The following is a 15,560-nucleotide window of genomic DNA, read 5'->3' as shown; positions in this document are numbered from 1 at the left end:
ATTGTGCTAGGCACTGTACGTATAGATAGTGAGAGACAGCAGCAGTTCTAAAGAGTGTACACCCTAAATAGACAAGACAGACAAAAGGCAGAGGGGGGAAACAGAAACAGAGAAGTGAAGTGACTTGTCCAAGGTCATGAAGAAGGTCAGTGGCAGAGCCAGCAAGAGAACCCAGATTCTGAGTTCCAATTCAGTGCCTTATCCACTGGATCATGCTGCCTTTAAAATAAGCTAACAATACTTGGTTAGTTGATAACAACATTCACTTTCCAAACATTGTACACGTCACTCACAGTATCAGCCATCTTTCGCTGAATGGATATATCGCTGTAAACATTTACTAAATAGCAGCTGGGTTGAGGAACTTGTACCAGTTCCAGCAAAACCAGATGACCCCATTAATTTATCAAGTTGCTGAAAATGCCCATATTAGAGCATGTGAAATTATAATAAATAGCAAATAAAGGAATTTCACCTATTTCTGGAGCAGGTTGATAGCTAACAAAGAAGGGTGAGAGTCCACGAAGTGATCTATTCATTCCAGTCCCTCTGAAGAAGTTTCTCAAGCAGAACTAAGGGAATCTATGCAAAACTCCTTTCACCTCCCTGCTTATTTCGTACTAAAACTCTACGTTACCATGACCTGTAAGGGCCCAATTCTATAACCGCTGAAGTCAATGGCAAAATTTTCATTGACTTCACCTTAAGAACACTTTCTTCACCATCATTATCCACATTCTGACTGAACCTAAATGTGGCAGTCATTCTGCATGTATTCTAGAGGCATCTCCTTCAAATCCTGAATCAGGAGGTCCTCTCCCACACACTTTAAATGAAGCATCTTTGCAGTATCCTCAGGTTACCTCATGCCTCCAGCTTCCAAGTGTGAGACAGCACCACATGGTGTGCTTGCAGCACCCAATTGCCTGAAATTAGCAACATACCTCTTTAAACTCTGCAAAAAGAGTACTGTAAATTTCAAAGACATCCATAGTTAATCAGCAGATGGCAAGAAAACAGCAGTAAATCCGAGATTTTTAGCTTTATAAACTAGTATCCACTTTTTTGTGTAGGTCTCATCTGTGCAAGAAAGTTATACAGACTTCTCTAAATTGGTTTAGAAACTGATTTAGTTAAATCAGTGCAACTTCCTTGTATGCAAGTCAGCTCCTTAAAAACTTAATCATATACATGCAACAAGGAATAGCCACTACCGTGCAGTGGTAAAAGGAAACAAATACTGCAAGGTGCTAAAGGCTCAACTCTTCAGGGCACAAGTAGTCTGGGTCTCAAAAAGAAGAGGAGTCACCATTGTGTTAGCTTTTGGGATGGAAAAGGAACAGCGGCCAGGCTCACTGGCTTGGTGGGTTCCACCCCCCCTCCACTTCCGCCCGATTCTGGGGACTGCCCGCCCCTCTGCCCCATCAAGCCCCCGGCCCCTTAGCAGGTAAGTTGGGGGCCGGGGGGTGGAGGAGAGTGAGCAATGGGGGGGGGGGGAGAAGCGAGGGGGGTGGGGCCTTGTGGGGAAAGAAGCAGAGCAGGAGTGTCCAGTTTTCAGCAATTAGAAAATTGGCAACCCTAGTCTAAACAAGAGTTCAGATCACTCAACATTTTGCAAGTGATCCTCAGGACCTCAGAAGCTCAATGAGAACTAAAAGGAAAGCAGAAAAGGATATTTCACAGGTTTATGATGTGACTGGAATGCTGAGCTCTGCAGACAATAAAAAAAAAAAAAAAAAAGACAAAGCTGAATGCTTTGGTTTCTTTGCTGCAATATTGGCTACCAACGGGATGTAACTGACCATGGGAAAGCAAAGGGCTGGACATCAAGAAAATTTCCTAGAACTAACATCACTATGCGAAAATGTGCTAATGAAAGGAGAGAAGTGGAGTCAATCGGACACGACAACACTTGGGGAAGTTTGATAGGGAACAAACCTGGTTGGAGAGAATGGGATAAACTGGATATTCTTCAATGTCTTTTTCATCTCTACATTTGCTATTTAGAATTAAGAAAAAATTCAGGGAATGATTTTTAAGACAAATCTTAATGTCTGTTTTTAACTGTTTCAGTGATCTGAAACTCAAATAAAGAGTCCCACAAAAAGTGGAAACAAGGTCAAATTACAAAGGATGAATATAAACAAATAACACAAGTATGTAGGGACAAAATTAGAAAGGTCAAGGCACAAAACGAGATTCAACTAGCTAGAGACAAAGGGTAATAAGAAAACATTCTGCAAATACATCAGAAGCAAGAGGAAGACCAAGGACAGGGTAGGCCCATTACTCAATGAGGGGGGAAAAACAACAAAATGTGAGTGCTAAATGACTTTTTTGTTTCAGTTTTCCCCACTAAGCTTAGTAGCTGTTGGAATCTAACATAGTAAATGCCAGTGAAAATGAAGTAGGATCAGAGGCTAAAATACAGAAAGAACAAGTTAAAAATTACTTTGACAAGTTAGATGTCTTCAAGTCACCAGGGCCTGATTAAATACATCCTAGAATAGTCAAGATGCTGATTGAGGAGGTATCTGAGCTATTAGCGATTATCTTTGAAAAGTCATGAAAGATGGGAGAGATTCCAGAGGACTGGAAAAGGGCAAATATAGTGCCCATCTATAAAAAGGGAAATAAGAACCACCCAGGGAATTACAGACCAGTCTTCTTAGCTTCAGTAACCAGAAAGATAATGGAGCAAATAATTAAGCAATTTTCAGATACCTAGAAGATAATAAGGTGATAAATAACAGCATGGATTTGTCAAGAAAAAATTGCGACAGACCAACTTAATAGCTTTCTTTGGCAGGGTAATAAGCCCTGTGGATATGGGGGAAGCAGTAGATGTGGTATAGCTTGACTTTAGTAAGGCTTTTGATACTGTCTCCCATGACCATCTCATAAATAAACTAGGGAAACACTTTATAGTAGCTCCATCTAGGTTCTGAGTACATAACTGGTTGGAAAACCCTCACGAAAGCTTATGCTCAAATAAATTTGTTAGTCTCTAAGGTGCCACAAGTACTCCTTTTCTTTTTGCGGATACAGACTAACACGGCTGCAACTCTGAAATCTATTACCAGAGAGTCGTTATCAGTGGTTCATAGTCAAGCTCAAAGGACATATCGAATGGAGTCCTGAAGGGATCAGTTCTGGGTCAGGTTCTGTTCAATATCTTTGTCAATGATTTAGATAAAGGCATATAAGAGTACACTTATAAAGTTTGCAGATGATACTGAGCTGGATGGGGTTGCAAGTGTTTTGAAGCAGTGGCTCTCAACCTTTCCAGACTACGTACCCCTTTCAGGGGACTGATTTGTCTAGTGTACCCCCATGTTTTACCTCACAAAACAATTACTTGCTTACAAAATCAGACATAAAAAAGTGTCACAGCACACCATTATTGAAAAAATGCTTATTTTCTCATTTTTACCATATAATTATAAAATAAATCAATTGGAATATAAATATTGTATTTACATTTCAGTGTATAGTATATAGAACAGTATAAACAAGCCATTGTCTGTATGACATTTTAGTTTGTACTGACTTCACTAGTGCTTGTTGCCAGTTGTAAAACTAGGCAAATATCTAGATGAGTTGATGTACCCTTGGGAGACCTCTGTGTACCCCTGGCTGAGAACCACTGAGGATTAAAATTCAAAATGATCTGGACAAACTGGAGAAATGACCTGCAGTAAATAGGATGAAATTCAATAAGGACAAATGCAAAGTACTCCACTTAGGAAGGAACCATCAGTTGCACAGAAACAAAATGGGAAATGACTGCCTAGGAGCAGTATTGCAGAAAAGGATCTGAAGGTCATAGTGGATCACAAGTTAAGTATGAGTCAACAGTGTAACACCATTGCAAAAAAAGGCAAACATCATTCTGGGGTGTGTTAGCAGGAGTGTTGTAAGCAAGACACTAGAAGTAATTCTTCTGCTCTGCTCAGCACTGATTAGGCCTCAACCTGAGTATCATATCCAGTTCTGAGCACCACATTTCAGGAAAGATGTAGAAAATATGGAGAAAGTCCAGAGAAGAGCAACAAAAATAATTAAAGGTCTAGAAAACATGACCTGTGATGGAAGACTGAAAAAATTGGGTTTGTGTAGTGTGGAGAAGAGAATACTGAGAGTGGACACGATAATAGTTTTCAAGTATATAAAAGGTTGTTACAAGGAGGAGGGAGAAAAATTGTTGTCTGTGGATAGGACAAGAAGCAATTGGCTTAAATTGCAGCAAGGGTGGTTAAGGTTGGACATTAGGAAAAACTTCCTTACTGTCAGGGTGGTTAAGCACTGGAATAAGTTGCCTAGGGAGTTTGTGGAATCTCCATCATTGGAGATTTTAAGAGCAGGTTAGACAAACATGTGTCAGGGATGGTCTAGATCAGTGCTTCTCAAGCTATTTTTTTTTCCAATGTGCGCGCAGACCAGCAGCCGATGGCTCGCGGACCACCACTTTGAGTAGCACTGGTCTAGATAATACTTAGTCCTGCCATGAGTGCAGGAGACTGGTCTAGATAACCCAGAGGTCCCTTCCAGCCCTATGATTCTATGATTGTCATAAAAGTTAGATTTTGCATTTGGACACAATTACTACAATTATGGATTCAAAGCAGGTAACTATGCATGTAGATAGGTAACTAGACACACTCATGGGTGCAAATATTCAGTCTGAAGTCAGTCATACTGTGAATGCAAGGCAGTGATGTACTTTGCACATCCAGCTGCTTGTATTTGTTTTTTGTGTTGTTTTTTGGTGGTGGCTGTTTTTTTAAATCCTCAGTCCCTAAAAGGAAAAGCTCAGCTTCCCCTGTGGTTTTCTGGTCCAAATTCCTGCCAGTCACTTGTGATGTATGTGTCTCAGGCCATCAGCCCTATGATGTGCCCCCATTTGGAAAATGTCTAGGAGAGTGACATATGAGGAAAAGACAGGAGTCTGGAAGCTCTAGGAAACATTCTCTCTGCCTCGTTCCTCATGCTTAGTACAAACTAACTTTTACCAATGAGTCTACCTTTATTTCAGACATTTCTTCTCAATCTGAAACCACATCTGGATGCCCTGTTCACAGTGGACAAGCACTGGCAGAGAGAGAGAGAGAGAGAGACCGACCCCAATGAGAGAACAAGGGGATATTATTTGTCAGGAGAAATCCTTAAGAATTGAGGGGTCAGCTTTCAGATGGCATATGCTGGAACCCCCAAACTAAGAGTTTCATTAGGAACCACCCAGGATTAGCATAGAGTGCAGCCCCTCATCTTTAATATGGAGGCGCAGCCTGTGTCTACAAGGTCCAAGTGGACCTTAGGCCTGTATACTCTCCAGGCAGGCTATGAGCTATATGCAAGCTATGGGAAACTGCACGGCATCATAGAACTCCATGGGCAATACTTGGGCCACCTATCCATCCACATACTTACAAGTCTCTCATCTCTGTAATATCTGTACACCCTCTTTCAAGCCTTCCCTGAGGTAAGAGCTACGACCCTACATCTATAGTAGCAGATGATCACAAAGCAGTTGTGTCTGTTTTCCTACGGCAGGTTGAGAAAAGACAGGACTAGAGGTAATTAAATAAAACAGAGGAACCAGATTATTTATTTTGAAGTAAAATGTGTCTTCTAGGAAGAAAGTCCTTTATTTGGGCAAATCTGTAAACTGTTTATCATCTTAAACTCATTATCTTTCCATATGGTCTTAGCACTGTGGTTTAATAAAAGAAAATGGGCACGGACTTGCTGATGCAATGTCATCTGCTAGTATTTTTTCAATGACATCAAATTAGGAGCCTCGCCACAAGTGAAGGGCTACCATAAGGAAAGTCATAATATTTTAATTACGGAAGGATCCTACATAAGACAGTGAGGGGGAGAGGGAACAAAGGTGAAAGAAAAGCAAATTCATTCACAGAAACAGAAAGCCATTTAACTCACTTTTCCATCTCTAGTATTTATTTATTTTTTGGCAAGAGACTTCAAAATGTGTAAGAGAAGGCAAGGCTACCAATAATAAATGCACATCTAAGTATGGCACAGCTCTGCTTCAAACAGCTGCAGTACTGAACTTCAGATATATTAACTTAAGATAAAAGGGTGCTAGGATGAAAAATACTAACTCTGACAGCAGTAAGGACCCTGTAGCTTGTTCAGCCATAGCTCTGGTAGAAATCCAAGATGCCAGCCCGTTCTGATGCGTAAAGTGCAGCAAGTTGGCAAGCCTGAATGATGGAACTAGGTTACAGAAACACAAAATCAGCCATCGTCATCTGTTAACAGGGACTAGCTCCATGAAATCAGGCAATTTTAAACCCTTCTCACTCCTCTATTGACATGCTATAGTTGAACATAAGCTAAAGTTATTGATTCTTCACAGTCACTATTAAGCCAGACCAAAGGTTCAACACAGGACATTAAACTTAACTATCTGAACTGTCAACTTGGCTACTCCAAAGAATAACAAATTGAAGTCACAGTAACAGATGTTGCTCTTGTTTTATGAACTGCACTGTTACGCTCAGCGAAGTATTATCACTTAGGCCAACAAGGCCTAGGCCTAGGCCAGCAAATTTATAATAGCAGCCAGAGGAGCCAACTTCCCCCGACGCCAGTGGGTGCTCGCACGTCCCCCTACTCCCGGCCCCACCCCGACTCCCCCCCTTCCCCAAAGTCCCCGCCCCAACTCCGCCCCTTCCCCGCCCCTATTGGTCCCCTTCCCCAAATCCCTGCCCCGGCCCTGCCTCCTCCCCTGAGCGCACCACGTTCCCCCTCCCTCCCAGCCGCACAAAGCTGTTTCATGCACAAGCACTGGCAGGGAGCGAGGAAAAGCAGGACCCGGCTGCGCACTCAGGGGAGGTGAGCTGGGGAGGGGTGTGGAGCTGCCGGTGGATGCTCTGCACCCACCAATTTTTCCTCCATGGATGCTCCAGCCCCAGAGCACCCACGGAATCAGCGTCTATGGATGCCATGATTCTACCAATCATAGCATGTATTGAAACCACCAATGACGGTGCGAATTTGTAAAAAAACTAAAAACACGTTCATATGGGGGCAGCAATTATTTCAGGGCCTAGGGGCGGCAAAATCATTAATCCGCCACTGGTTACACTTGGTTACAAATATTGTTTCTGTTCTTTAAAACCAACCTAAAATGCTGCATGTATGAAATAAATATTTGAATCAAACACCACACACACACCTTGGCAATGGAATTAAGGATAGCTCAGCATTTTCATAAGCACACAATTCCTGTTTCCCTTTCCCCCAGCTCCACCCCAAAAAGGATAATACAATTCAACTAGCCAAAAGTGAGATCATCTAGGGATAGAGTTATCAGATGCTTTCAACATAGAAAAAAAATGCAAACTCTCAGATACTACTTCTCCTTCCTGAAAAAAAATCATCAGCCCCCTATTAACTCCCACTTTGGGAAATTAAGTTGCAGTGGATTTGACTGAGGTTTTTTGGAAGGAGGAGGGTTTGTGGTCTTCCCATGATATTTTACTCTCACAAAGCTAGAAAATAAAGACCTTTTCTGTAAATCACAAAGGAAAAACTGGACTCCGTCATCTGAATCCATTCTATCCCAGTATCATTTCATGAATCTCCTGCAAGTACCTGCTATGCAAACTGAGAAATCCAAATTCAAATAAACCTTTAAAGGCCCAATGCTGCTCCCACTGACTTTTACAGGAATGGGCCCAAAAAATGCATATTTTGTTTGGATCTGTACTTTCAGGGGTTATGTTTCCTCAGGTAATTGACAACAGTGGCTAACTCAGTAACATCTCCATATTCTTAGCACACAGCTCATGCTGCTAGATGATTCACTGCCTAGGCTCCCCTTTGCAGAAAGTGTGAGAAGTTCAACAGAAATTATAACTGGACTTTGCTGGCAGTCTGGAATTTCTTGGAGAAATTAAAACAAATCTTTCTTTCCTTTTCCCACCCTCTTCTTATCTATTAAAAATAAAATGAATTAAATTTTCTGGCAAATTGTCTTCTATGGTATTCCAGTGGGCATCCAACAAAAATAGTACACTGGCGGCAATAAACAACAGAAATATTAACTGCCTTCAAGGGATTGTCACACATTTAAATAATTTTATCGACTGTGCAAAAGAACTCCAGAGAAAGGGGCAGAGAAAGAAGCAGCTGTGAGAACAATATATGTTTTAAAATAAAGAATAAAGGAAAATACCTACTTGTTCTAATGCTAGATTTTTTCAGTCTCATGATTTGTATACTTTTAGAGCAAAGAAAGAAAACAAACTTTGTTTTCTTCTGAAAATGTTAAATGACCCCTTAACCATAAAAGACTGTAAAATACATTGTGCCACATTCTGTTTCACTGGTATAAAGCTATAGTAATTTCACTCACTTCAGTGAATTTACCCTGGATTTATATTGGTGAAACTGAGCTCAGAATCCGGCATTATCTAGCACTCAGAATTATCTGACAAGCCATTTGACATTCTACAATTGACTTCCATTGACCCTCCTTGGTAGTCACTGGCTATTAAGTGAAATACGTTGCTAGAAAGTTCATTCCATTAATAACATCAGGTGTTTGAATGTTCTGTTATGCTATAAATACATGCAATATACAGTCACATCTCACTAATGGCTGGGAAAAGCACAGCAAAGCACTAATTGTTATTAGTTACCAATCAAGCAACATTTAAAAAGCAAGGATGATGCATCACAAAATATCAGTTAATTTATTGTGGCAATTGTAGTTAACTTTTTTTGTGATAAAACTTCATACTATAATAGCAAATACCCTGGCTGTGCATTTTGGTAACACCAGACCTCACTAAAAGCATTGTTTCTGCAATTAGATATTAGATTTTCTTTTTTTGAAAAGTGAAGACAGACTGGGGCTGCCTTTAAAATACGGTTTGAGGATTAGCAAAATTTGAATTAAACAGTTCCTACTGTACTTAAGTCAGAAATCTGGGCAACACTGACATCTGGCTATTCAGAAACTTCATGTGTTAGCATGACCAGAAACATATGAATAAAAGTAACAGAACATTCCAGTCTCTTTGTAACTCTTGAGAGAAAAACGCCTTCAGCAATTCCTCTGGACGTAACAGGATTCACGAAGCAAAAGGACACGCAGAGATGTTAAAGGTAGCAACCCATGTCCATACCCAGCTTGAAGAACAGACAATACGGCCAAATTCAGCTAGTATGAATGTGGCCCAGCCCGTCTTGGTACACAAGAGTTCCCCCCATTGGGAACCTGAGCTTGGAAAGAGGTGTTACCATCACCTTTCTCAAAAAAAGAAAAGGAGTACTTGTGGCACCTTAGAGACTAACCAATTTATTTGAGCATGAGCTTTCCTGAGCTACAGCTCACTGCATCGGATGCATCCGATGAAGTGAGCTGTAGCTCACGAAAGCTCATGCTCAAATAAATTGGTTAGTCTCTAAGGCGCCACAAGTACTCCTTTTCTTTTTGCGAATACAGACTAACACGGCTGTTACTCTGAAACCCATCACCTTTCAGTTTTTACAGTCAGACATGGGAAGGAAACAGATGGGCAACTGCAAGGGAGGCACCTCTGGCCCTTCAACCTCGGGAAATTTACAAACCCCTGCAGCCCAGCATCCAACACACAGGCACCTTCTTCTCTCTCCTCTGCCGGGGCAAAGGGGGCGATGAGCCGAAAAAACACCCCCTCTGCCTCTGGCGTAAAGGAGAAAGCACAGCTCTCTTCTGTCTGCCTTTCCCGGTTCCTCTCGCCCATCCCAGGCCGTAGCCACCCGAGTGACCCGGGGGCAACCTCTTGTCCAGATTTGTTCCCTGTCCCTAGGCAAAAAGAGGGCGCAAGGAGGTACAAAGGAAACCCTGGAAACGTCCGAGACAGCAGCATCCCTCGGATGCGGGAGACGGCAGCACTGGAGGGGGGAGGGGGGGGGTAATGGAGCAGCAAGCCGCGAGGGGAGGGGGGCGCATTGAATGAAAAGGACCTCAGCGAGGGCCGAAGAGCGCCCCAGTGGGGGATGCTGAATGGAGGGAGCAAGGAGCAGCAGCAGCCCTGGTGTCTATTGACTGGAGCGGGAACCCGGGAACGGTGGGCGTGAACTGGGGAAGAAGAGCCGCGCTCCGGGGGTATGGGGTGATTACGACAGGACCGGGGGCCTGGGGTGCTCCGGGAGTGACTAGGGCAGGCCGCAGGGAAGCCGCGCTGTGACTGGGGCAGGACGGGGGGGATGGAGGAGGTGATGGGGCAGGACGCGGGGGGGTAGCCGCGCTACCGGGGTGTGGGGTGACTAGGGCAGGACGGGGGGGATGGAGGAGGTGATGGGGCAGGACGGGGGGGGTAGCCGCGTTACCGGGGTGTGGGGTGACTAGGGCAGGCCGGGGGGAGCCCACGCTGTGACTGGGGCAGGACGGGGGGCAGGGGATGGGGGCAGGAGGGGAGGGGCAGTCGCGCTACGGGGGTGTGGGGGTGACTAGGGCAGGCCGGGAGGGGGAGCTCCAGGGTGTGGGGGTGATAAGGACAGGCCGGGGGGGCGGGGGACTCCGGGGGTGTGGGGTGACTAGGGCAGGCCGGGGGGAACCTGCGCTGTAACTGGGGCAGGACGGGGGGGGATAGAGGGGGTGATAGGGGCAGGAGCAGCCGCGCTACGGAGGTTTGGGGGTGACTAGGGCAGGCCGGGAGGGGGAGCTCCGGGGGTGTGGGGTGACTAGGGCAGGCCGGGGGGCGCTGATAAGGACAGGCCTGGGGGGGGGGGTCCGGGGTGTGGGGCTGATAAGGACAGGCCGGGGTCACACGCCGGGGACCGGGCAGGACCGTGCGAACCGGGGACGCCCTTACCGTCCGGCAGCCGGGGCAACTTTCCGAAGAGCTGCAGCCGGCGGAGGCGGCGCCTCTCCACAGGCAAGAGCCGCGGCGGCCGCCGGCTCACAAGTTGCAGCCGGGGCTCTCGGGAGGCGCTGAGCTCCGGCCGCCCGGGCTGCTGCAGGCAGGGCTCCGTTCAGTTGCAGCCGCTCGGCTCTGACTCGCTGCGCGGATCCCGTGCCCAGCAACCTGGGAGAGCTAGAAGTCGCCAGCTGCAGCCAGCTCCACCTCCCGCCAGAGCCCCCTCCCCTCCCGCTTCCCTGCTCTTTCTTCTTCCCCTCATCGCATTGTTCCCTACACCCCGCACTGTGCAGACTCGTCCTGCTTTCCCCCGTCTCACCTTCCCCTTGGATTCGTTATTCCTTCACTTTCCTGCTCGGTGTTTCTCCTCCCACCGTGGCAAACCAGTTGCTTCCCTCCGGTGACCTCCTAAGTTTCTTTTCTTCTCCGATCTCAAGTTTTTCTCCCCCACACCTGCCCCTCCCAGAGAACTTTATCGATTCCTCCCAAGCCACCTGTCTGCAGGGTCCCAGCCTCAGGGTAAATTAAGGCTACTCACCCTCCCTCCGGAATTCCAATAGGGAAAATATAGTGAACACATCTTGGGGTGGGGCACCAGGTTCACCCAAAGGGCTTTACTGAAGCTACAGTCTCCTTTCTTCATGATACACACCTTAGGGTAGGTTTCAGAGTAACAGCCGTGTTAGTCTGTATTCGCGAAAAGGAGTACTTGTGGCACCTTAGAGATTAACCAATTTATTTGAGCATAAGCTTACCTTAGGGTAGGAAGGACTGCCACAAAGGTGGGAGGAGAAAGTGTCCTAAGCTGCTAATTTCATCTCTGGTGTAACTGCCCCTGAAGTCAGTTAAATTACACCAGGTAACTCACTGGTGCTGAAACCCAGTGCTAATTATGCATATATTAGCACCCTGCTTATAGGTGTTTGTAGCCCCATGTTCCCTATTGGTCCATAAAATCCTGTTACATCATAAAACAACATGTCATGCAGTTTGGGAGCCAAACCCAAAAGGTAAGAGTAACGGGGTTATAAACTAGGGGTCAGCAAGTGGGTACAGTTGCTGTAATTCCAGAGACAGTACAGATATCAGGGGGGTTGTAGCAGGATTTCTGATCTCAGCACATTGTGACAGGTCTCCTTCCCCCCAACATCCATCATTAATTTTTTGGTTTACAGTGGATGGCAGAGGTCCCTATCAGGGTCCCCTTGTGGTAGGTACTGTCCCCACATAAAATAAGAGAGATACTGGCCCAAAGAATTTGCAATATGAAGTCCTGATCTGCACATTGTCTGATACAGGCAAGCCCCCACCTTCACATGGAACCCTATTTACTTCCATAGGGCTCCATACAGGCAAGGGGGTCCAGGCTTTCAGAGTTTGGAGGAACAACTTCAAGAGGGACAGGATGCAATAGGAAAGTGTAAGAACACAATGGAGAGAGAATAGGAAGACAAGTACATCTGGAACACAGCAACATACGTGTGTAGAATTTGGACGCTTCACAGGTTGCTGGGGGGGGGGTTATTTTGTCTTTTTTCTAATGTATAGACACACACAGTATTTAACAACTATGGCCCCCAAATCCACTGCTGGCTAATTGCAGAGCAAGACTAAAAACTGCATCATCAGTACATTTTTGTTTTAATCTTTATTACACTTATCTTGGTTATGCTGTCAAATTATTTCAAGGATCCCACATTTTCTTATATTTTGTCCCGTGGTTTTCCATTTGTATTTTACTGTTTGTGTCACAGCATGGCACTACTTCTGTCCACTCTTTGTGGTCTGGAGGAATGGGGCACATGTTAGACACAGGATAACAGCTTCATTCCTCATTTGCTTCGTTACCCAAGGTGCCATTGTGTAATTTTCCAGGAGGAGAGCTTGTACTACAGATCATGGATCTTTCGGTCCAAGATCACATTCATGTTCTCCCCAATATCTCCTCATTTTAAACAGTTCCACTTTATGTAGATAATCTTTCCTTCTTCTTTAGGGAGGTCCTCAGCACACATTGCAGGAGATTGCTCCTGCCACTCTCCCCCCATCCCTATCGTATTGACGTCATAGTTCAGAAATTACGTTGGAAAAGTGTATAAAAAAATAAGCAGAAGCTGGATTTGCATCCTGATTCTGCGGGGCCCCATTGTTCAAATGCACTAAATTAAATGTAACCCCAGTTTTCAGAATCTTGTACGTACTCACATAGACATAATGACCCTTTTACCATACAATTTGGGGGGCCATTATTGAAACATAAGCTCCCAGAGTTTAGAGACTTGAGAAGTGTTTCCTCAGTCCTGAAGTTACTGGTTGTGACTCCAGTTAGGGCTGAGTTGAGTTTTGCATCTAAAGCAGGGTTTCAACCTCTTATGTATAAAGAATACAATGCATCCTCTGCAAACTTAAACCAAATCTTCAATAAAACCCATTTTACCAGGTATAATTAAATATGCATCAGGGATATTTTGCCTGTTTTTGTTATTACAAATTTAGGTGATTTATCAGTCATCTAAAATCTCGCACAAGGAAATAAAGTTGCATGGTTTTGAATCCATCCCAGCACAAACCACTCAAACAGCCTTCTCAAGGCTATCACAATCTGATCAAATGCCCCTGAAGTGTGTAGAGCCATAGCACTCCCAGCAATGTGAATGATCTCCTTCTCCCACAACACTCCACTATAGAGCAGATTATCTATTCTGAATAACTGCTCCCTCTCTATTATCCAGCTGATTAATTTCAATTTTTCAAACAAATTGCAATGATAGGACTCCAAAAATAAAATGGACAGATTCATCTGGGTAACTCCATTGACTTCAGTGGTGTTATACGAGGGATGAATTTGATCCCATGTGTAATTCAGCACTCACAAACCATTTCCTGTGTGTGCTTCATGTCAGTTTCCCACTTCTCACACCTCACCTGCCCTTCTGCCTCTTTTCCCTATTCCTATTTCCCCACCTGTCTCCCCCCTCTGCTTCTTTCTGCCCCTGTTCTCTCCCACTTCCTATGCCTCCAGGCTTCTCTCTCTCCTCCTGTTTCCTCTCATTATTTCCATTGTCTTCTCTAACTTGCATTACAAGCATGAGAAGAAAAGACCCAACTCCAGTCCAGTTTGTTTGTGGTGCCTAGTACTGAACGTATACTCAGCACAGCTCAATGCCTCTAGGCCGATAAGCAGAAGGAAGCAGCTTGCTGGAACTTGACTATTAGTCTTTTGTCCAGACTGCTCCTGGAACTGGCTTCAGCTACCTTGCTCAGTGATATCGCACATTATTCTTAACTGTATCATGAGTTTATATGACACTTTAGAGAACATATAACAAACAAAATCTCTGCCTCGAAGAGCTTCCCACAAACTTTTCAGATTTGATCCTCTAAAGTTGGGCTCCTAAATAAGTGACCTGATTATCCAAGGCGGTGAGTCCCTGTAGCTCTGATAAAAGCTACATCAATCAGTATTGTACATCATTTACCATCACTCTGCTTTCCCAGGGCCTCTCCCATCAGGCCCTGGGAAAGTGACACGAGGGACAGATGATATACCGGTAGCAGGGGGTTTGTTCAGACGTCATCATTAAATTCATAATTAAAACTCTGCCAGCGTGTGTTCCATCCTTTGCTCTGTTTCCCCAGGGTCAGATGGAGAGACTGTGAAGCTGGAAAACTCATAGCCCTTTTTCTTTATTTTTTGTATATGGCATAATTTCTATTTTTACTTCTGAAGACAATTGATTCTATGAAGAATACTCAGATAGATACAAACAGACATTACGATTTTGTTAAACAAGTTTCTTCCTCCCCTTCCTTCCCACTCTTTTCGAAGCTGTGATATGAAACAGAAGAACTCTCAGGAATCCCTAGAACCAAAACTCCAGAAACAAAGACTGAATGAATCCTTGGACTCAACTCAGAGGAAGAAAACTCTTTTAAGAGAGCTGTGTAATAATTTAAACACTCTGTACTGAAAGGATACTCTCAGAATAAAATGTATTTCTTAAAAACTATGGCCACATCAATATCATTAACAATACCCCAGGCTGTATGTCATCAAAGTGAAAAAAATTAAAAACAGCATTGTCCTTTGAAAAAGTTCCTCTCGAGATCCACAGCTGAAGTTTGCAGCTCAGGCTCATCAATACTTGTTGCACCTGCTAGGCTTGGAAACTGTAATTCAGCTGCTCAGTTTCCCTTCCCATTTCCCCATATTATTTACAATCAAGACTGGGAACCCATTGTGAAAAAACATAGTACAAGAGTTAACAATCTTATCTTAGATGAAACAGATATAGAGTGGGAGAAAGGAAGTATTATGATCCCCATTTAACAGATGGGAAACAGACAGAGATCTGCATGAACCAGATCAGAAAACATATTTAGGCGTCTAACTCTCACTAATTTCAGTGATCTGCCTAAGGACACAAAAAGTCTGTAGTAGATCCTGGAAGTGAACTAAGATCTGAGTCCCAGTCAAATGCCTTATTCATAAGGCCCTACTTCATTTGAGATAATGCGGAAATTGTGGATGCCGTAATATTAGGCTTCCACCACAATTTTGATTTTTATTAGCTTACTTTGCACAGTCCACAATTTTGCATACGTTTTGTGCTTTGCAACACACACTTTTCCCCCGTTAGTACATTAAATGATCTTGGAGAGTTTAGGTATTCACCTGCA

The 15,560-nt window shown here is 44.1% G+C and overlaps 1 protein-coding gene across 5 annotated transcripts in view; it reads right to left on the bottom strand.

Moving 5' to 3' along the window:
- Positions 1-11,656, bottom strand: part of TSPAN18 (tetraspanin 18) — a 167,952-nt gene extending 156,296 nt beyond the window's left edge. For 3 of the 5 annotated variants that reach the window (XM_074957010.1, XM_074957009.1, XM_074957011.1), the window contains exon 1: positions 10,836-11,108. The gene's annotated coding sequence lies outside the window, so the exon portion shown is untranslated. Of the gene's footprint in view, positions 1-10,835; positions 11,109-11,199; positions 11,275-11,635 lie in introns of those variants that run through there. The other 2 variants (XM_074957013.1, XM_074957012.1) reach the window with 2 other exon arrangements.
- Between the last annotated feature and the right edge of the window lie 3,904 nt (positions 11,657-15,560).

The sequence above is a fragment of the Natator depressus genome, chromosome 6, assembly GCF_965152275.1.
Source record: "Natator depressus isolate rNatDep1 chromosome 6, rNatDep2.hap1, whole genome shotgun sequence".
Taxonomy (NCBI): Eukaryota; Metazoa; Chordata; order Testudines; family Cheloniidae; genus Natator; species Natator depressus.
Note: the sequence above shows the minus strand (reverse complement) of the source record. Positions and strands in the feature narration are given on the sequence as shown.